This window comes from Tachypleus tridentatus, chromosome 5, assembly GCF_004210375.1.
Source record: "Tachypleus tridentatus isolate NWPU-2018 chromosome 5, ASM421037v1, whole genome shotgun sequence".
Classification (NCBI taxonomy): Eukaryota; Metazoa; Arthropoda; class Merostomata; order Xiphosura; family Limulidae; genus Tachypleus; species Tachypleus tridentatus.
In genome coordinates, this window is record NC_134829.1 from 33,142,491 (window position 1) to 33,166,586 (window position 24,096).

General features: G+C 33.1%; 1 pseudogene across 1 annotated transcript; it reads left to right on the top strand.

Moving 5' to 3' along the window:
* The first annotated feature begins 3,744 nt into the window (after window positions 1-3,744).
* On the top strand, window positions 3,745-23,655 carry LOC143250876 (uncharacterized; annotated as a pseudogene). Its single transcript, XR_013028416.1, has 9 exons — window positions 3,745-3,763; window positions 14,077-14,170; window positions 14,326-14,576; window positions 15,923-16,012; window positions 16,657-16,805; window positions 18,349-18,418; window positions 21,314-21,450; window positions 22,499-22,678; window positions 23,472-23,655. The product of XR_013028416.1 is annotated as an uncharacterized LOC143250876 (transcript).
* The last annotated feature ends 441 nt before the right edge of the window (window positions 23,656-24,096 follow it).

Consider the following 24,096-nt stretch of genomic DNA (forward strand, 5'->3'; position numbering starts at 1 on the left):
AAAATCTTCTTTATCTTCATCTTTTTTGCTAAAGAATATTTAGTTGGCATTTTTCTCATCACTTGACCAGAAACAATTTGAACTCTTCTTGGTTTCTTATTTGGACATATTGCTGTTTCCTTCATCGTAACGTTTTCATTTTTTGCATAGAAAACAGAGGCCATTTTAAAAAATCATTGGCAAAACAAAAGAGTGAAAAAGAGAAACTGACATGAACAATTGGTAACTCAGTTGTAGATCTGTTGTTTTAAAAACATTCAGAAAATAGTATCTCAGCGTTTATTGGTATTCAGTCTAAGATAAAAGGGGGGATAACCATCATGTTTTCATTGTTCTTATCCAATAGCATCATATAAATACAAAAAGTAATGAGCAAAATACGTAGCTGTAGATATTTCTAGATATTACTGTATGTTACATATCCAGAGTATGCTAGCATACTTTCGTTCCAGAAAACTTGGACGCGATTTTTCATTTTCTGAATGTCTTAATTTAAGCATTCCCTCAACTAGTTACTCACCGCCACAAGCTTTTTTTGAAAGACATCTAGATGAGAATGCAAAATTTGTAATTTAAAACATATGTAACCGCCCATTTTTTGATATACGTAGAGAAGTTTCTGGACCCTATACTTGTATGCAGGAGACTTGTGGTTACTCAAGAAGTTTCCATATATTCATCTGAAAGCCTGACATGCTTTTACTTCTAAAACACTAAGGCTTTCTTCAAAGCCTTCATCCTACAGAACCTCCCTGATTTGGGGCACCAAAAGATTCCTTCCTTCAATTTCGCGGCACTGATAGTTGGAAATTTCTCAACGAGGTATTAAAACTCTATCGAACTCATCTTACCCACCGCTTTCACAAAATTCTTCATTAAATCAAGTTTAATATGGAGAGGTAGCAGGAAAATCTTCTTTGGATTAACTAAAGGAACACACTGGAAACTGCTAATTTATTGCTCGTATGTGCTTCTTTGATGCCAGTCACATCTGATGTAATGACCTGCGGTAGCACAGTTGTCCCATAGGCATGGGAAACAACAGTGATTTATGAACCCCCTTGCATGCCCATTAATATACCAATTGTAATTAAGGCAATCACCTTTCAAATTTGATTGGACTTGTCACGAAAACTTGACGTGCTAGGGAAAAACACAAGTAACAATGATACTGATAATACCAGTAATAATACAGTGAATTACTTCAGACGTTGAAATTTATACGAGGACATTAAATATCATCATTGATAAAAGTTAGCGGTGTGAGGCCAATCAAGCTAGCTAGCTTAAGCGAGATGTGACAGTATCAACTTAGAATTAATTTGTTCGTCATGGAGCTGGATCGTTGATAAAATACTCAGTTCTAGATCGGATATAAGACTCAGTACTGTTCGTAAATTTGTAACACTTTTGTATATAAACCATTATTTGTAATAACTATTAGTAATAACCGATATTATAAAGTGTATTGTTTTTATGTTTGTATGTTAAAATATATTTGTGTTAAAAAAGGACATTGTTCGTATCAATCTTGCTGGAAAATTACATACATTTAATATACATTAAAATTTAATCAACTACTTAGCTCAACTTAAAATTCCGGTTATTTGAAATAGAAATACGTAATGCACGTAACATGATAAATCGGAGACTCATCTGAAATAAATTATAATACGTAACATAATGCAAAGTGGTATAAAACTAAAGTTATTTACCTTGCTTTTCATTATCAATGGTGCGTCATCATTTTCGTTACTTTTTAATAGATTCCATATTTATTCCAGAGGATATGGCCTAGTGGAAAGCATGCAGAACTGAGGAATCCTGGGTATATGACTCACGTCACGTTGCTGAGACTTAACATAGCCTGTTGTTCAGGGCTTTCAGCTTGCAATCTGTGGGTCGCGGAATAGAAACCCGTCGTCGAACGTTCTTGTTTTCTCAGCCGTGTGAACATTATAACGTAACGATCAATCTCGCTATTCGTTAGTAAAGAACAGCCCAGGAGTTGTTGGTGGGTGGTGTTAAATAACTTTTTCTAATCTCTCAGTTGAAAATTAGAGATAGCTAGCATAAATAGCCATTGTGTAACTTATTTTGAATATCCAATAAAAAACAACAACACTATTGATAGACATTTTTCGACTATTTTAAACCGATTTTGTTTTCTAATCTTCACAACTGATGGAGCAACTCACAAAACTCAATCAATGCTGCTAAAACTTTATGCAAATCCATCACCAACATGAGCATAAATAGTGTGTTGGTTACTTTCAAAATATTTCTAATTTATTACATTATTTACATGATCTCGAACAGGTTTCAATATCAACTTCATACGAATAAATGAGTATATTTATAAATAAGATAACTATTTTCATTATTATAACATTTTCATTCCAATATATTAACATATATGGGGTTAAAATATTAATTACTATTGTATTCTAACAAAGAGCTATTTTCGTGAATGTATATTTCTACTGTGAATGCACAGTTATATTAAAACAGTATATTATCAAATTTTAGTTCGTAATTTACTGCGTAATCTGAGGGTCGCGGGTTTGAATCCCGGTCGTACCAAACATGCTCGCCCTTTCAGCTGTGAGTCGTTATAATGTGACGGTCAGTCTCACTATTTTGTGAAAAAGTAGCACAAGAGTTGGCGGTGGGTGGTGATGGCTGCTTTCCCTCTTGTCTTACACTGCTAAATTAGGGACGGCTAGCGCAGACAGCCTTCGTGTAGCTTTGCACGAAATTCAAAACAAACAAACAAACCTCTTTAATTAAAGCATCGTTTCCATATCCCGCACAAACAGCTGAAGTATGAATTGTCACGTTGGTTTATTGATGACAAAACAAAGTTGTTCAAATTTCTTCTCTCCCTCTCTACTCATACGAACACGCTTGTGAGTATTATATTGCGCGTGCTAAGTGCGTCAGGTTTGCCGGATAAACCCTGGGCATATCAAAATGATTTTTATCCTTCTGTTTGGGGCCCGGCATGGCCAGGTGGATTAAGGCGTTCGACTCCCAGTCGCAACAAACATACTCGCCCTCGTGTAGCTTTGCAAAATATCCAAACCAAACCATCGCCTACTAATAGCGAACAATGAAAAACTAATGAAAACTGTGCTGAAGATGTATATCACCTGAATACTCACAATGAGAAACTAATGAAAACTGTGCTGAAGATGTATATCACCTGAATACTCACAATGAGAAACTAATGAAAACTGTGCTGAAGATGTATATCACCTGAATACTCACAATGAACGACGCATAACAAATGGAACACTCGATATTCTAATTACAACAGTATGTTGTTGGCAGTCTTTAGGCTGCGGCACTTTTGTTATTCAGAAGCTGAGTTAAACACGCTTCGTTTACCATCTTTAATTAGTATACTTTTTGGAAAGAAGTAAAATAAATTGGGTTATTCGTTCTTTAAGTTGCGATGTTTTGTTTTTATTCACGTGATTTGCTGATGTCAAAAACATTGCTGGGTGTTTTTCTTATAGCAAAGCCACAAAGGGCTATCTGCTGAGCCCACCGAGGGAAATCGAACGCCTGATTTTAGCGTTGTAAATCCGGAGACATACCGCTGTACTAGCGGGGGACCGAAAACATTCCTAGTGATCATTTCTTCGTAATTGATTTCTGAACTAAAACAAAGAATTTTCGTTCTCATGGCTACTGAAGGAAGTCACAACTGGTGGGAGAGGTTCATAATGTGAAAAATAGACGAACCATAAAACTTCAAGTCAGTGTCTCAACATGTTCATGTTTATTTGTTCTTTAACGTCTCTTTGAAAAATACGTAAATTGCGTCTAATTTTTGTCTTTCAGTGTTTTGTTACACGCTGTTTGTATTCTTCCCTATTGTGCTGCAAGTAGGCAAAGAGGTTTGTATTGCTTTATATAGCTGTAGTCCAGGAGTGGCTAAACCGCAGCTCGCGATTCACATGCGGCTCTTTGATATATAAGACATATAATGTGCAGATCGCGGAAATATGTCAACTGAGCTCCTTTTTGCATCACAATTAATATAAAAAGTAAATAAAAAGTTTTCAAGCTTTACAATTATTTACCAGGTATAAACTGAGTCCACTGGATTAAAACGTGAGTAAATATATTTAAGAATTTAAATCATAATTTTAATGCTAGATTTGAGTCATGGATTAAAGACATTTTGGATCAACAAAGATTACAGAGTAATTGTGCTGGAGACTCAGTAATCGTACAAGCCAGTGCTGACAATGTTAGTTTTAGTGGGCGTGGCTTGCGATCGTGTGATTGTGACATGTGTGGCTGTGTTGCGGGCATTAAAATTAGCGGAGTGTTAGTGTGATACTGGGCGCTGTAGAGTTTGGTTGCGTTGCGCGTGTTGGAGCTTGTTGTTTCTTTTCACTTTAAGTTTTAGAAGTGTCTGTGAAAATTTTGTGAAGGAAGATGGTGCCATCAAATTGTAAGAAGCGAAAGTATGAAGATGAAAACAAACATTTTAAGCTAAAGTGAGAGGAATATTTTTCATTCACCGTTAAAGGAGGCAAACCTTTGTGTCTTATCTCAGTTATTACAGAGCTAGTAACTTGAAACGCCACTATGAAACAAATCACAAAAAGTTTTCATCTAGTTACGGAAAAACAAGTTAACTGTGTTAAAATCATCACTGAATAGCTAGCAGACACTGTTGACAACATTCAGTAAGAAAGTTAATGCAATGGCTTAAGTTAGTTTTGTTATCATGGAATACTGCTCGTGCTAAACGCCCATATTCTGATGGTGAATTTGTTGAGAAGAATATAGCTGAAGTTGTTGAAATGTTAGATTCAAATTACACAAAACTTCAGCGACGAATAACACAAACACGAGCTTCACACCATACTGCAGAGAGACGTATCTCCCAGATCAGTGCTGATGTTGCAGAAAAATGCAAAATGATTTAAATAATTCCCTTGCATACGGCTTAGCACTTGACGAGTCTACAGACATACCAGACAACCCACAACTGGCGGTATTTATTCGTTACATTTCCTCTGATGTAACTGTGAAAGAAGAAATGCTGGACTTAGTGTCACTAAAAGAAACAGCTCGTGGAGTTGACATTAAAAAGGCGCTTGACAGAGCCTTAACAAATGCTGATATTCTACTGGACAAACTCGTCAGTGTTGCAACAGATGAAGCATCTGCAGTGGTCGGAAAAAGTGCAGGATTTATTGTACTTATGAAAAGTGATCCCAACTTTCCAGAGTTTCTCCCTTCATTGTGAGCACCAGGCAGCCAGATATGTCTAGTATAAAGATGTTATGAAATATGTTCTTGAAATTGTCAATTTCATACGCTTAAATGGGAAGACCCACCGACAGTACGAAAATTTTATTGAAGAACTGGAGCTTGAAGATAAACCCAGTGATGTCTCTTTCTACTGCACTGTGAGATGGCTGTCAACCAGCAATGTCTTAAATAGGTTTGTGGATCTGTTGGAACCTATTATTACTTTTCTTGAAGAAAAGAAAAGATTCTATCTAGCTGGGAAGTGATGAATGGATGCAAGATCTAATGTTCCTTACTGGTATAATGAATCATCTACAAACTCTCAACTTGGCACTCCAGGGGAAAGATAATATTTTTTTCCAATCTTATTCAGACAATTTTCAGCTTTAAGAATAAAATAAGATTTCTTCAAAGAGACATATTGTCAAGAAACTTCAGTTACTTTACCAATCTCAAAAGAAGAGTAAATACATTTTCTGATATTGAAATAAAAGACCACAAACTGGAAGAATACAAAGATAAATTACAAGGACTGCTTGATAAGTCCCTAGACAGGTTTGAGGACTTGCAGAAGCTGAAGCCCTGCTTCGCCTTGTAAATCCATTCATGGTTGATGTGATCAATGATGGTTGTCCAATTCTCGAACCTCTGGTTACAGAAATAATCTGCTGTAGAGGTGGAACTAATAGAACTACAGGAGGACCTGGGTCTAAGGATGATCCATAAATCCCATTCCACAATTGAGTTCTGGAAGCAAGTTCCAAAAATAAAATATCCTGAACTGAAGGAAACCAGTGTGTGACTCATCTCAATTTTCAGCACAACATACTGCTATGAATTCCTGTGATGAAGTTTATGAAGTCGAAGCATCGTGCAGTCTTTACAAGTCAACATCTGACGGAGCTAATACGTGGCCCAGCATGGCCAGGTGGTTAAGGCACTCGACTTGTAAACCGAGGATCGCCGTGGAGGCGTTATAATGTGACGGTCAATCCCACTGTTCATTGGTAAAAGAGTAGCCTAAGAGTTGGCGGTGGATGGTGATGACCATCTGCCTTTCCTCTGGTCTTACACTGCTAAATTTGGGACAGCTAGCGTAGATAGCCGTCGTGTAGCTTTGCGCGAAATTCAAAACAAGCTAGGCTAAGGCAAGTTAATTGGTACAGCCTTGACAACATATCAGCCAGAATTTCAACGACTCGAAACCAATATGGAATCTCACAAAACCTCTGCTAGCAATAAATAGCCTGATAATTGTATCGATGTCTGTTTGTGTCAGAAAAATATTATGATAGTACTAAAATTTTGTAAGACGGTATCTGATTAAAATATCTCTAATTTTATTGTTTTACATATTTTCTTCCATGTTTTACCAAATATTTACTGAGCCAAATAAATATAATTAAAAATATCTGTTTTTATCCCTTTTATTTTTATTTTTGGCAGTCTTATTTAATGTTAATGAAATGTAACTTTGCACATGTTTCTTAAATGTTTCAGTAGTTCATTGCCGTATTAAATACGCTCAATATAATTAAAACAATAATCAGCTTTGTTTGTTTGGGAATTTCGCACAAAGCTACTCGAGGGCTATCTGTGCTAGCCGTCCCTAATTTAGCAGTGTAAGACTAGAGGGAAGGTAGCTAGTCATCACCACCCACCGCCAACTCTTGGGCTACTCTTTTACCAACGAATGGTGGGATTGACCGTCACATTATACACCCCCACGGCTGGGAGGGCGAGCATGTTTAGCGCGACGCGGGCGCGAACCCGCGACCCTCGGATTACGAGTCGCACGCCTTACGCGCTTGGCCATGCCAGGCCGAATAATCAGCCAAGATTCTGAAAACATTTGGTATAAATATATGTGTATTTTGTGATTATTTAAATTAATACAAATTAACAGTTTAAAAACTACATACATTAATAAATATTATTACGTACATATATTTCTTATATTTGTATAAAATTTATGTGACAATGAAAATGTGTGTGATATTTGTTCATGTTTTGTGGTTCTCAAACATCTGAAGTTTATGGTTTGTGACTCTTACGTTAAGCGGCCCGGCATGGCCAGGTGGGTTAAGGCGTTCGACTCCCGGTCGTACCAAACATGCTCGCCCCTTCAGCCGTGGGGGTGTTATAAAGTGATGATCAATCCCACTATTTGTTGGTAAAAGAGTAGTCCAAGAGGTGGCGGTGGGTAGTGATGACTAGCTACCTTCCCTCTAGTCTTACACTACTAAATTAGGAACAGCTAGCACAGCTGCTCGAGTAGCTTTGTGCGAAATTAAAAAAAAAACAACTTACGTTAAGCAAATTTGGCAACCCCTGAAGGAGCTTTGAAGTAGTTTTGTTTTGACCCTACTCGGCGCATTTGTCTTTTTTTATTATTAGTCGTTTTGAGTTTTTTCATCAAGAACAATACCAGCTTGAAAAAACACACTAACCTTTAATGTCTCTTTAGTAATTTTAGGGCTAATTTTAAAATAACATCCCAACTCCAACTTTTTAAATTGATGAATTGTATTAGGTTTTTTTTTGGGGGGTGACATTTCTCGTATTTGTCTAAGTTGGAGGATTGGAAATAGGAAGGTTCTATACTGACGTGACCTATGTTTTTCTACCCTATTTACTGTGTTCAGGTTTGCTGGTCTGTGGTTGAAGTTTGGTTTAAATGAAGCTTGGGGTTCGGAAGCGGGATGTGCTCTTTCTAGAGTATGGCATTTTAAGTTCTGAAGTTGAAATATTGTTGTCTAAATAACAGACAACATATTATTGTATAGAAATACAAAAGTGGTTAAAACAGCTGACCCTTCCAAGCAGTTTTCGGTCCCCTTTCGGGGAATTAATATACTTGAATGCATTATTATTTATCCTCTAAAACACATAAGTCGCAGCCAACATAATGGAATATTAAAAACAAGAAAAAACTGAACTTTAACGGGATACTTATTACAAATAACATTCTACATTTTCGGTTTATTGAGAGTTCTTGACAATAAGACCAAGCTTTAACTTCAACACCATCGTTTATTGTGCCAATTATGTAACCCCCTCTTTTTTTTTTGTCGGTCAAAAGCACATCACACACAATTTGAAAGGACAATTAAAAATAAATGATTTTTATATAAATAAACATTATTGATAATACTATATTTTCAAATATAAATACACCTGGCACTTTTGTTGTTTCACTTACGAATAATTTGGAGCATAATGTTTTGATCTTTCGAATGTTTTTTCTCCGTATAATAAACACGGTCTTTTAATAATACTTTCTCGTAAAAACTATCTTGCGCCAAAACATCAGACCGAAAAACCCTTCCATAAAGAAAAATCAAACCTGTACTAATTTATGTGGTCGTTGCCAAGTTACATATGGTGACTCCAGTGAGTCGTCAGTTATGCAAACGGAACCAAAACAGTTGCACGATCATATTACCATGACCTTCGACTTGTGGTGCATGTAATTATAATGCTATTTACAATAACTTGAGCTAGTCTGGAGTGGGTGAGTTATATTTACCAACGCTTAATAATGATGTGTTATACATTACTTTTGAAATTCTAACGTTTATAAAGTTTCTTAATATTTGTTTTTAACACCTTATTGTGGGGAAAAATGAAATGAACAACCGATGTAACATGTGCTGTTAGTTATTAATTTCCAAGATGACTAGATATACTCTAGGCATATTCTTGTGTAATGTAATGAAAATTTGAATTTAGTGAATTGAGTATTAAAATATTTCTGCCTCACTTAAACATAATTAAATTGATTGGTTATGAATATATGTATAAGTGTTAAGATTTAATGTGATAAACGAGTAAAAATAATTTGTTTTATAATAGATTCACATTTCACTTTCGTACGTGGAACAAAAAGTTTAAATAAACTGAGTTATAAAATAAAAACGTCAGTAATCGAGAAATGCAATGCGAACAACTTTCATTAGATGAAATCCGGTAAGGAAGAAAGTTAGTGTAGTGTTTAGATAATACCACACACCTAGTTTATTTCAATAGAACGTTGTCTAACTTTTTATAGCTTTACAGAGTAACAGTAATAGTTCTCTCGATCGTATGATGTGTGGAATCTCCGAGCTATTGAATGGAATCGCGTTTGCTGATAACTTGCATTGCATATAATATATATTTGCAAGCTGGATTCCTTTTAATTTTTTCTTAAAACCTCAAACGCAGACATAAACGTACGTTGGCATCTTGGAAGGCAGAATACAGAAAATGATAGCTGTGAAATCTCTTTTTATGATAAATTTCGACTGACAAAAACTCTCCATAGTTTGGGCTGAAATTAAAGATGAAAAGAAATTCAAATAATATAGTTATTATGGATGCCCTAAAGTGTGATGTTTTAAATTGATAAACATAATATATTTCTGTATGTTATAGATCATAAAAAGTATTTTCATGAGTTACTTAATGTTTTTTCTAAGTGCAAAAGAAATGACAGCAGTGTTGGGTACATTAAAGAACAGCCACATGTGGAGTAATTTGAATTTCCAAAAGGTTATAATGACTGTTGTGAAGAATCTTGTAAAAACTCTACCTGCCCTGTATCTCTGTTAGTTAACAATGTTAACAGTTTTCCTAGTTGGAAATGTTTTTATTGATGAAGCAACCTACTAATACGTAAACCTGATTACCATATTTATTTCAGTATGAATGATGAAATGTATATGTGTATCTAATATCTCCACCAAGTCATTTTAATTTTGAAGTCTCTTTTTAGTTGAGATCTTTTTCTTTTTTTAAATAGATGTGGGAAATTCTAAGTACTGAAGAAAATGATATTTTAGACAAAACAATCATAATTATCAACAAAAAGGTGATTCTATCCACTTCGTGATAAGTAGCAACAAATATTAATTCATGTCTCCCAGTGGCACAGCAGTATGTCTGTAGACTTGCAATGCTAGAAACTGGGTTTGATTTTTGTGATGGGTAGAGCACAGGCAGCCCATTGTTTAGCTTTGTGCTCAACTTCAAAAAAAAATAAAAAAAATTCCATTCATATTTTTCTTTTGTCCTTCAAAAAGACAAATTAAAATGGTATTTAGAGTAAAAGTGGGTGATTAATTGATATAATTATTTACTTTTCAACATCAGTTAATGTCACAAAAATAAAATAACCACTTCTGATTGTTATCATTTTTGGTAATTTGAACTATTTAAGTTTCCTGTGAGGATAATCAATGCATTTAATGTAATTCATGCAAGAATAATCAACGAGTTGCAGTAACTTTTCTAAGGTGTGCAGCTGTACAACAACCAATCAAGTATTGTGAACACCTTCAGTAACAGTGAGGAGTCTCAACACATCGATAGCCTTAATGACTGTGGCAGTCATTAGTCCTAAAGCCAAAATAACTGATTGGTAGCATTGCAAAGCAGCTTTATGATTGGATAGGATCAGTGGTCTAAAAATATCCCCTCCCCACCAATATAAAAACAAAAGTGGTAGGCCATATTGCCTTGATACTGGTGTATATGAAAAAAATTCATTCTGCACATGAATTGAAAACTTTAGAGGGAGCATTGATGCATTGAACATAGTTGATGAGAGAATAGTCAATGAGTTGAATGTAATTGATTAACACCCTTGACTATTAGTATATTAACAAATTACACTAAATGCCTGCTGCAGTTAATACATAGTCCTTCTTTTAATGTAGACACTTTTGTTTATTTCACCTTAAATTTATTTAAATAAGCCTTTCAAACTGTATAAAGTTTTGTATCCTCTTTGTTTTGTATTTCATTATTGCATTGTTTTTTTTATGCATATTAGAACCTAGGTGATGTAGTGACGAGATATCAGGTAGCTACTCTTGTCCTTTGTGGATTTTAAACTATTATTTTGATAAATACCACATTAACTGTTCATTCCTTTCATTAATTTTGTATTGCAATTCTTAAATCATTTATTCATTGTGTATAGATGATTTTCCACTTCTGTAGTTTCCAGCATCTTAACATCTGCAACATGAGTCAATCTGGCATTTTGATGTGGATCAGAAAAAAAAAGTCAGTCTGAAAGGATTTGGGTTGTTTTGGTTAGGTAAAATAGAAGATATTTGGAATTGTTTTTGGGATGCTGGTCCAGACCTGTGATCTGACCTGAGACCATGAAATCCAACATGGAGAAATTAACTTGTAAACTAAAACTATGTAGCAATGAATCGTGCTTGAATTTTTTTTAGATGTGGTCTTGAATGTAATGATTTAGTTACAGTAATTAAGCTAAATAATGGGTCCAAGCTGGATGAAAGAAGAACTTGGACATTTCAATTTGTTTAATGTATCAGCTGAAAAAGAGATTCATTAATTGAGTACTGGATTGAAGTTGTAGCAGGTGCATGATGCATTATAAGATGGCTTCTGTAGCAGTTCCCAAATTAAAAATTCCACTTCTGCAATGAAGAATAAATATAAGAAAGATGGTATAATGCCCAGTAGTGCACCACCATAGTATAATCCACATAAGTCCACTTCTGCAATGAAGAATAAATATAAGAAAGATGGTATAATGCCCAGTAGTGCACCACCATAGTATAATCCACATAAGTCCACTTCTGCAATGAAGAATAAATATAAGAAAGATGGTATAATGCCCAGTAGTGCACCACCATTGTATAATCCACATAAGTTTTATCATGTCATATTTTCATTAAATTTTGTTGTTTTTTATTGTTTTAAAAGTTGTGCTGAGCTTCATTCATTAAGATATATTGAAATAGCCCTAAATCATACCTCTGTTGACCATTTTAGGCTTGGTACTAAAAATGCTGGGCTGGCTCGTGGCAGGCATTCAAATCATTATATATTAGCCTTAGTCTTTAAAATTCAAAGAAAAACTAAAGCACATATCTATTATGCATATCATAAATAATTCATAAACCTGAGATTTTGTAAAGTAAAAGAATAATAATTGCTAAATGTTTATGGGAAACTTGTGGAATTTTGAGACCTAATGTGGATATTAATATACATTGATTCAGATAAGAGCTACTTAACTTCTTAAAATAGCTTCATTAATGTTGAGTCATGATTATTGATGTACAGTTAAACACAGGTTCTTAAATTTTGTGTAATATATAAATTATTTTTTGAATTTTAGTTATTTATTTTTATCTCTTGAGTGCTGAGATATTAGATAAATGAAAAAAGTACTTTTGCTGTAGCTTCACTCTTTTCTGTCTCTAGCTTGTGGCTACAAAAAACATCATGTGGTACTTAGACTATAGATATGTGGTTAATTGATATAATCATTTACCTATGAGTACCATTTAATGTCACAGTTAACCAAAATTACTTCTTCTGATTACTATTTCTTTAAATATTTTAAAGCATAAACATTACTAGACTTTCACTATACTAGTGATATTCTGTGTTGAACTTATTTTCACTGCTGTCGTTGTTGGGGACATTTTATTGTACAATTAATATTGTTAGTTTTTCGATAACATGTCAGTGTAGTTTATTACATTAAATTATTCGTATTAGTTTGTTTAGAGTGATATTTGTGTGGTTATTTGCCTTTTTTGTTTTGTTTATGTCACTAGATAACATTAATATTTTAAATTCCTTTATCCCACACATGATTAATCATTATTTGGTTTCAATATTGTTATGCATAAATATTTTTTTCTTGTTATGTACTGATTTTTAATAATCCTAACAATTATTAAGCATAATAATTTAATTTTGTTTGTGAAATATGGGGAAAAACAATGGTAAGCTACACAAAGAACTTACTTTTTTTGGCTCAATCTTAGAACTGTCTCCAGGCTTACATTCTAAAGTATAAAGATTTTAGAAAGGTCTGATAATTGAAAATGTTTGATATTAAAGAATCACAACAGTGTAAACAGAAATTGCTTCTTCAAGTGGTGTGCCTATTGTTGGGTATGTGAATTGTTCTATGTAGTGTCACATACTTGTATCATGTAATATGTGTATAGATGTTCAGTATTCTTTGAAAAGTTTCTGGTGGTACATTTTCACAATCTTGTTGTCTCACATTGATGAGCTTGATGGTGTGTTTAGTACTTTTCCATTGGCCTTCATCAGTTCTGAATTTCATTGCTTTGTCAACTCAGCAACTCTGGTAAAGATTTAAACTCATCAACTAAGCTCCCACAAAGTAGTGCTTAACAGTCAATTAGAACATATTTAGCATACAAGTCAATCCACTTACAGCTATAAATACTCTGCAAAATTACAAGCACCAAACCTAATAAAGGCAATCAGATGATTGTTGAAATGTTTTCAGACTCACTAGTCTCAAGGTAGCAAGTTCGAAGAAATGTACCAGAAAATGTTAGTTGTTGTTTACATGCTAAATTAAAAATGCCAACATCTTAATATTTCTAGCTTATAGCTAATTGGATAAGCATGTAATATGCTTTGCTTTAGCACCTGCCTGTTTCTAGTTGTATAAAATATGTAGATTGCATCAGCTCATTGTTTAGTTTACAGAATTAAAAAAAACAAACTTTTCTTCTCTAGAGTGTTCATTTAACCTGAAGACCTAAAGAATATCATCAAAAACTTACTATTACAATAGTTTTAAAATAGTGAAACACATTGATGAATCTTATTCATAATAAAATAAAATGGTAAGTATAATTAAAGTTGTGAATACCATGAATTGTGAAAACTTTGTGATAAATCTGGAATGTAGGTTGAAGAATAACATTTAGTTAAAACCTTCAAATTAAGTTATAACTATAATATTTAGTGTCTACAATTCATGTTGTTTATCACTTGCAGGTATTAGAGTTTGAAATATTGCCAAGTCATGTATGGCCATGTGGTGTTATTACAGTGTCAGCAGTTGGTCGTAAAGTGATCCATTTAGCATCAGGTAGCAACTTTTTTTATATCAAGAATGGCAGAGAAGTAATAAATATTGCAAGTAAGGCTCAAAGATCCATCTGCTACTATTTCTAATTTGTTGTTTTATAAAACATCTTCTTCAGAACTAGAAGATATAATCAGGAAAATCTGAAACCATTTTAGAACAAGAATTTGAAGATAGTGTAGAGGACAGTAAAATATTGGGTGAAAGAATGGGTGTCTCAAGCAGTAAGCTCAGTTCTCTAAATTCTATCAGTGACATCAGTACAAGTGATGCAACATGCAGTGTATCAACACAAGAAGCAGGTTCCTCACCACAGGAGTCTTACTCTTTAGTTCCACCAAATTATTGCAAAAACTATTGTGTGCCCATCATAGGGTATGAGGTTACAGAAAAACGATCTCGTTTCACGGTGAGTGTTTTAGTGTTTACAAGTTTTCAGTAGAGGAAAAAGTAATGGTGTTAGAAAGTAGAACTATAAATACATCCCCTCCCTCCCTCAAGCTTTTGTGTCATTATTCAAAATGGACTAGTAAACACTGGAAAATAATAGATTAAGTGATGCAGTTTGGTCAAGAACCTATCGTAAGTAAAACTTTTGAAGTAAAAATGTTTCTTTCATTGTTGTTGGGAACCAAAATTTTGCATTTAATCAGGATTATTAGGACTAAGAAAGTAGATAAAACATAGCAAAATATTTGTTACATTATACTAAGAAAAGCAAAAAATAATTGGCTATCAGATAAGCTATGTTTTTGCTTGTAACATAGATTTTTTGTTTTGTTTGTTGAAGACAATCTAGTGCTCTAGATTTTAATTGTAAACTTTTTACACTCAACAATAAGTTGTTTTTATCTACCCACCTCATCTTAAATTTAGTTATCAGATTTTAGTATCAGTTTAAAGAATAGTTAACTTTATTGTAACTGAGGAAGTTTCCATGAGCATTTGAAGCAAGTTAACTTTTTTCAGTTAAGGAAATCATGTGGAATGTTTATGTAGAATGTAACAGAATTACAGGAAAGTTAATGTACTTGTTATAGTTTGGATCAAACACGTGAATCATTCCTCAACAATAAATGGTTTCCTGTTACAATGTAGTTTATAGAAAATATTTAAATTTGTCTGTTCTTGAGAAGTTTAAATTGTGGCATTTAAAGGGTAGATCACCTTTTATTGAAAGGCTGGACTTTAAAAAGAAAAGCAAGTGGAAAGATTTGGATATTTACAGTACCATACTAATGATGTGCGTCTCTTATTTTTTTTTAAACAGAAAAATGACCTAAAATGAGATTTGTGATCTTTCTTTTAACATGTAAATATGCAACTCAAAGGAAACACCTTCTATCACCAATATTAAAACAATTTTTTTCATGTATGGATCTTTAACTTCATTTTTATATAGAAGTAATTTTTGTATCAAACTTTTTTATCTTTATACCAAAAACATTTCTAGATTTAGTGCAATATAATTAGTTTACATTACTTTATTTGCCAAAACATAAGTTTTTTTAATTTTTAATAAATTTTAAGACAGCTTGTTTAAGTCATATGTGAAACATACACTTTAATTCAGATTACTTAATCCTTGTATTTTAACAGCAATAACAAAACCTTTAGAATTGTGTATGTATATGGATATAATGCAGCTCACACTGAAGATACTAAATGTGGTTTAGTAAAATGTGTCTGTAAAATACAATTTAGATTTTGAATTCTTGTTGGAACAGTACTCACTGACATTATTTCGTTTTGAAGGTGTTTAAGATAAGAATTGAAGATCAGATAAGTGGAAAAAGCTGGTTTGTGTTCAGAAGATATACAGATTTTGTTCGATTAAATAGAAAAGTATGTTTATTTTTTTATTTTAGTAAAATTCCATGTAAGTTTATTAAATATATTCTAAATATAGAAAATAATGTGGAAAATAAAAGTTACAAAGTAATATATAATTTTTAGAACTGTTAATGTTTTTCATGTGTAACTACTACATAAGCAGTGAATGAAAGGTTAGAATTCTTTACTATATAATTATTTATGGTACAAAAATAATGTTCAGACAAAATAATTGAAAGAATTTATGTATTATAGATTGGAAGTTTATCAGGAGTGGGCAAATAAAAACTCTAACTCGAGTGCTTTCAGAATATGGGCCATTCTTTTTCAAGAACAAACATTCAGCATCTAGTATTTAACCCCACCATTTGTAGAAATTTACATATAAGAGTATGTGTGGGTTTTGAATAAAATAAATACTTATTTTCAAGCCTCTAGAAACCAAAATTTGTATAAGAACACATGAAAAAGCAAAACTATAAAGATTACTACTCAGCCTACCAAAAAATAAAAAAAATTAAATAGCTTGATTAAAATAGGTGTCTTACCACCATTGATAATATTACAATGTGGCTATCTATTAAGAATACTGTGAATGAACTGGATCAAGCTAGCAATTTTTTTGTTTGTTTATTTATTTATTTTTTGCTTTTCAGCTACGAGTGTTGTTTCCTGACCTCAGACTCAAACTTCCAGGTAAAAAGTAATTTGGAGACAATTTTGATCCTATTTTCCTAGAAGGTCGATTGCTTGGACTGCAATCATTTGTAAATAGTATAATTACTGAGAAATATCTCCTTAAAAGGTGAGTTTTTAACATAAGTATCAAACTTGTACCTTTGCAGTTTAATCAGCTGCAAGATACTTCATTTTCTTTAAACCTGTTGTTAAATGTTACCTCTGTGATATATAATAATAACAGGGCATGTCTGTGGATCTGTGTGTGTGACTACGATAACTCCAAGAGGAAAGAACCTAGAAACCTAAAATTTTGGACACGTACTAAGTGAATCTTGAGGGTTTGCAACTGGGTATTATTACTTAATTATGTGCATGTGCAAGCACATCTTTTTCAATCAACAAACTAGTGAAAAAAATCGCATTCGTAAATAATATGTGACCACCATAGCTCAAATAGGAAAGAACCTAGAAACCTGAATTTTGCACCCATGTTAAATGGACCCTGAAGGTATGCACCTGGATATTATTGCTTAACTATGTGTGTGTGTGTGTGTGTGTGTGTGTGTGTGTGTGTATGTGCATATCCACACCATTTTGTGTAAAAAAGCCACATGAATAAGAAATGTGACTGCCATAGCTGCAAGAGGAAATAATCTAGAAATCTGAAAATTTTCACACATTATATGGATCCTGTGCATATTGGGATGCCCATCTTTTAATGAGGCAATCTAAAAAACCAAAAACACAAAGAAAAGTGGTTCTTTTATATTATAAATAGAAATTCCACACAGACACGTGTGTGCATGCACACGTCTATGTATGCCCTGAGCTTGTGCACCTGGATATTATTACTTATTCATGTGCATACACAAGGACATCATTTTGTGAGGCAAGTTAGTGAAAATATGCAGGGAAAAATACGTGACTGTCATAGCACCAAGAGCAAAGAAAAGTTCATGTTTAGGTAACAGTGTGTTCCAACAGTGGCTTTAATATATAATCTCTAAAATGGGTTCACAATATATAATATATATATATATATATATGCACACAAACACAGAGAGAGAGAGAGAGACAGAGAGAGAGAGAGAGCAGTCATATCAGATGTGGACACTGTTTGTGTTGAAAGTTATATTTTTTATTAATCTCTGTATTAATAAGTAAAAACTAGTTTAAAACAATGACTTGAGACTGTTGTACAAAATAAGTTAATCATACAGTGTTAAGAAATGCAACCTTTTGCTGTTTATCATAACCCCAATGATAAGTTGAATGATGGTGAAGTGTGAGATAAGTTATCTTTATACTTAAGGTATAAACTCAACAACTTTTCACCACAAAATAAATATATATTTTTGGATATTTTAGTGAAAAAATTATTACAAATGCTTAAAGAGCAGAATCACTTGTATAATTATGCATCTCAGAACAGATGGGTTTCTTGTCATCGAGAGTTGTATAATTTAATTAATAATCTTTATACTTTTGTCTTTTTTTTTTTTATCTGTATTGAAGTTAGTAAGACTGAATTTACTAATTATCATATTTTGCTTGTGTTTTCAACAATAAGAGCTTCTACAGGAACCATTATTATTATTTTTTATTTTACTTACTTCTAAAATATAATTCTGAAGTTTTTATTTAATCATTTATATTTTTGTTTTTAGTAAACCTGTCCAAGAATTTATCTGTGCAGATGACCCACCTGGTCATGATGAAACTCTTGAAGACAGTAGAGTAAGGTTTTTAATATATCTCTGACTGAAATAGTGTATAATAATTCTTGTGATTTCTCTGTGTGCAACAGAAAAGATTATTTTGTACAATGGAACAGATTGTTGTATATAAAATAGCATTTCATCATTTTCAGCATATAAACTTTCCTAAGCAGTAAACATTTGGTTAAGTTGAACTATTTTTAAATGCCAGATGTCATCAACATAACATATGGATAATGCTTTATTTTATTAGATCTTTTGAAATTTTCTTTTTTGGTATATATTATATGCATTACTAATTTTAACATATACTCTTCAAAAAAAGAAACGCAAAAGGCAAAATTTGAGACATATTGTTAACAAGCTTATTCGGGTAGTTCTGTATGACATGTGTGAAACTTTGCTGCTGAACATCCAAAGTCTGCAAAGGCGAAGTCATGTTAAACTTCAACTAGTGAGTGTGGACTCAACATCAATAATGAGTATGCCCCCCCCCCCCCGTGAGCATCAATAACTGCTTGGCATCTCCTGCCCATGGAAGCGATGAGATGACGAATCACATCTTGTGGAATGGCTGTCCACTCAGCCTGCAAAGCTGCTGCAAGCTGAGGTAGAGTCTGCGGTTGAGGTTGTTGCTGTTGCAGACATCGGTTCAACTCGTCCCAAAGATGTTTGATGGGGTTTAAATCTGGTGATCTGGAGGCCAGGGAAGAACATTGATGTTGTGGTGTCTCAAGAAGACGGTGGTGAGTCGGGCTGTGTGAGGACGGGCGTTGTCATGTTGAAAACGTCGTTGGCGTTCACCATGATGGGTTGCACATGGGGCCTAAGAATCTCGTCGGCGGTTGCGTGCGGTCTGATCGGAAATCCTACGCAGCCCTGGTATGGTTGAGGCAGTAGATGTCGCAGTGGTGGTCCTATCCCGAAGGTGGCGTAACGGATGTAGCATTCTTGTGCAAGCGTGGTCACACGAGGTCTGCCAGATCGTGGGCGGTCACAAGTTGATCCATGTTGTTGGTGACGATTCCATAGCTTTGTGATGGTGCTTGGGTGGACATTCACAGCTCTGGCAACATCTGATCGAGATTCACCTGCTTCCAAGCGACCAATGGCGTTGTTGCGTTGTGCTTCAGTCAGTCTTGGCGTAACTGTATTGCATGTCGATGGCTTAACAATGAGCTATGGAAACCGAGAACCTGTCACTTTTATAGGGATTTTGCACATGTTGCACTTGCAGAACATGCAGATCTCTCAAACAAATTTATTGGACATGAATGCGTTTTGGCGAAACATCCGATGTTTTCAAAGTGCACAACTTTTATTGTCATTTTGGTCTGACAATCAGTGCCTTAACACATGTAACATCATATACTCTGAGCTTGTAACATTATTACATATATTTCTCTTTAAAATAACAAAAATATCCCTTTTGCATTTCTTTTTTTGAAGAGTATATCTTATCAAATGTACGTGTGCCAAATACTTTAATTTTTTAGTTTTTATCATTACCTCATACATCAACATCTCATAGTTTATCATCAATTTATTTGACCATGTGGTAATAATGGGGAAAAAAAAATGTATGATATAGTATCTAAAGAATTGTAGCTGTTATTTGTTTTCTGATTAATATCTAGTTCTTTATTCTTGAACAGTACCTAAGTTGGCTTATAGAAAATCTAGTCATCACAGTTTCAAACAACTTCATTTGAACTGTTTCAACTTTTAAATTTTTTCTGTTATTATTATTATTATAAATTAGCAGAAAATAAATAATGTAATTGTGTTTCATATAAAGAAACATCACACAACTGAATGAGGAACTTTTGATTTATGAATGATTGAGAGTTTGTGCACCACTTGTCAAATGTCGTACTTGTTTAATTAAAATTGTTTTACTCAGTGTAAAAGATACAACTTGTAAAAACACAAACTTGTAATTAGCAAGTAAACATATTTTTTGTTTCTCTCTCTGACATTACTGTAAGATAAGAGACATACGTTTCTCACACTTTGAAAAGCTGCATAATATCCATCATTAGCCTATCTAGCTTAACATCCAATTTCAGTAGATCATAGTATGGTATATGCTGTCCAGTATTAAGAGATATGGCTAATATTATAATCTGTGTCATCCTAAAATAGAAAGGTACATCTCTGAACAAGATCTGTCACACTGTTATATATTGTGACATTCTCTGTCATTTTCCAGGCTGAGCTAGAAAAACCCAATGTTGTTCAAAACATTGCAGCTGATGTAGTACAAGTTTCATTTTCCATTGGAAATTAATGTGCTTCATAATACACAACAAACATTAGCTCTTTTTCATGAGGTTTTGTCTCAAAATTTATCTGTCAGTATTTTTAGTGTTGTATTTTTTTTTTGTTAACTAGAAGGTGAAGAACATCCTAAGCATGTGACCAGAACTTTGTATTTATGATTTAGCTTCATATATTCTATAAAAAGTAGCTATAAAGTGTTGAGTTCTTTTAAGACAAAATTGAATAGCAAGTTTTCAGGAAGTAATTGATCTGTATTTGCTTATGTGCTTATCAAGTTATTTCATACAAGTAAATGGTTTGTTTTATATTTGTTAATGTTATTTGTAATGTAGATCTTATAATTTGTGACAGTGTATAAGTATTCAAGCTTTTTAAAATGTTAAGAGGAAATTGTTTGTTATAGTTTGCCTGAAGTGGACTTCAATTTATTTTTATTGTATCATTTTAAAAGAACTTGCCAGTGAAAGTACAATGCCACAAAAATATAAATTATGATTTGAATAATTTAAATGTATTATTTGGTATGATTATTGAATAAAATATTAATTTTTTCTGTGTGTGAATAATCTACACTTTGATGTTCATGTATCATTTGCTCTTCAAGTTTCTAATTGCAATTTTGAAATTGTAGGCATTTTGTGAAAGCTTGGAAGATACTGTCTACATACTAAGACAAAAACTAAGGGAGAAAGATGCAGAAATTGAGCTTTTAAAAGAGAAGGTTGCAAAGTTGAAATCTCAAAAAGAAATATTACTTAAATCTCTGAAGTGAGTGTTTGATCAATAAAAATTTCTTAACCATGTAGTTAAAACTTATTTAAAGTGGAGAGTATATACAATTCATATGGTTTGGTTTTTATAGATAATGATATTAATAAATAAAGGCCAACTAAACTTACATTCTTTAAAAGATAAGTTTTGTACTTTTCTATATTTTTAACTCTGTAAACTTAGTTTTAAAATAATCTGAGAGTTTATTCTGGGAAAAAAATGTGAAACATGATACTTTTTTAAAGTCATCAAATTATTATGAAGTCAAACTTTCAATACTTAGAATGAGGCTTACTAAATTAAGAATTTAGTTTTTTTTACATGGCCTTTTTGCCATGTTATATAACTGAAAAAATGTATTTATATAGAACACTTACTTTACTTTATTGCAATTAAAAATAGTTTTCATGTATTGTGCAACTACTGACTTCTAGTGGGTGAATGGGATTGTGTAAAAATATCTGTAACACTTTCACATCCAAATTGGATAATAAAATTTTTCATTTCTTACCAAACCATATAAATCATGGTTACAGTTATTTTTTTTTATTATGAAGGAAATAAGATGAAGTAAAGTGATCTGATATGGCCAGGTGGTTAAGGCACTCGCCTCGTAATCTGAGGGTCGCAGGTTTGAATCCCTGCCACACCAAATGTGCTTGCCCTTTTATCTGTAGGGGCATTATAATGTGATTGTCAATCCCACTATTCATTGGTAAAAAAGTAGCCCAAGAGTTGGCAGTGGGTGGTGATGACTTGCTGCCTTTTCTCTAGTCTTGTACTGCAAAATTAGGGATAGCTAGTGCACATAGCCCTCGTGTATCTTTGCACAAAATTCAAAACAAACTTGTAAAATTGAAACAACAAAGTTTGTTTATTTCTTAAAGTGATAAGAATTTTGAATTGAATGAATTCACTTTGGATTCTATTCTGAGAGGGATCAGATTAGATAAGAAAAAAAAATCAGATCTATCAGACAAATTTGTAATGAAACCTTAATTTTTTTAGACATATTGTAATAATTTTATTTTGTTTTATATTTCAGATCAGAATGCTCTCTAACGACTCGAAACATGGAGTCACGTCCGCATGTGCCTGATCCATTGACATCTAGCCCCAAAACTCATCAAGTTCTTGCTTCGACTCTTCACTCTACTCCAGATATCAATTTTGTATCTGGTCACCTACGTCGACTACATCATCTCAACTTAACTTTAATCAACATGTAAGTAGATAGGAGATTGTTTTTCTCACCTTTTTAGTTGTCTGAAAATCATGAAATTGAACTAACATTAACCTGAGGTATTGTTGTAGCATTTTTAAATTTAAAATATTTAATATTGGTTACATTCATTTAATGTTCTTTTTCCTCACAAAGTGGAGTTCCATTGTTCTGTATTAGAAGTAGAAGTTAACATTTTAGAAACAATTAGTTATAAGCAGGAAATAGATGTTCTGTCTGCTTTGTGTGTGTGTGTTGCGTGCATCAATACATGCACACAGTTTAAAACAAAAAAACCATTGTAATGTAATGAAACTTTGTAGAATGGACAGCATCTACCTGTTGTGGAGATGCATGTCTAGAAGATAACGTTTCGAAAGTCTTCCGCCTTTCATGTGAAGACTTTTTGAAATGCTATCCTCTACACTTGTCTTCACAACAGACAGATCCATTCTACAAAGTCTCCTCAGGTACACTCTGCCTAAACAATTTGTTAAAGAATACTGCAATGTAAATTTTTATTCAAAAGAGAAATTAACCTTTGTTGCTACATATCTTTTTATAATGCTATGATCACTAAAGATTACACTTGTAAAGATAAGTTTTTGTCTATTATAATCAAGCCCTAGTTATTTTTGAAATGAGGTTTATGGAAATCTATATTTACTGTTCTAATTACAGGACAGCTTTATTCATCCATTCTAGACTATAGTGTTAATGGCCAGGTTTTCAGTAACTATTCTTGTTTGTTTTTTTTGCTATCGTATGCTCTTTTAAAAATGTATTAAATTTTCAGGTTTGAAAAGGCTCCAAAAGGTTGCTCTTGGGAAGGTTTACCAGGTCTTACTGAAACTTGTGTGTTGGAAGAAAAATCTGCTGAACTTTCCAAAGGTGCTTGGTTATTGCTACAAGATTTTAGGGCTATTATTTGTTGGTTAGTCACTCTAATGCCTCTTCTTGTTTGAACCAAGTATGGTCCAGTGGTTAGTTGTAGCATGGATCTATGTGTTCATCATAACTGTTCTGTTATCCCCTCACTCTCCCTAAAAAAAACAACAAAAAACAACAACAACAACAACAATTCTGTTCTACACATTGGGGCTATTTGTGTATTATAAGAGTGATGGTGAAATCCCACTGTTTGGTTTGACAAGAGTTGTCTTTTTTCATCTGTCACTAAAGTGTTTAAGATATCAGAAAATCTGTGACATTGATTAAGAATGTATAGATTTTTCATGTTTAAATACAGAGGTAAACTTACTTTATTAATGAAAATGTGAATGACGTTATTTTATTAGAGCATATATGACTATTTAAAACTACAAATACTTTAACAAAGCATACAAATAACAAGAAGCAAGGCTGAAGAAACTGTTAAAATCATAGAAATAAATGTAAATTTTCTTATGATGTAATTACTC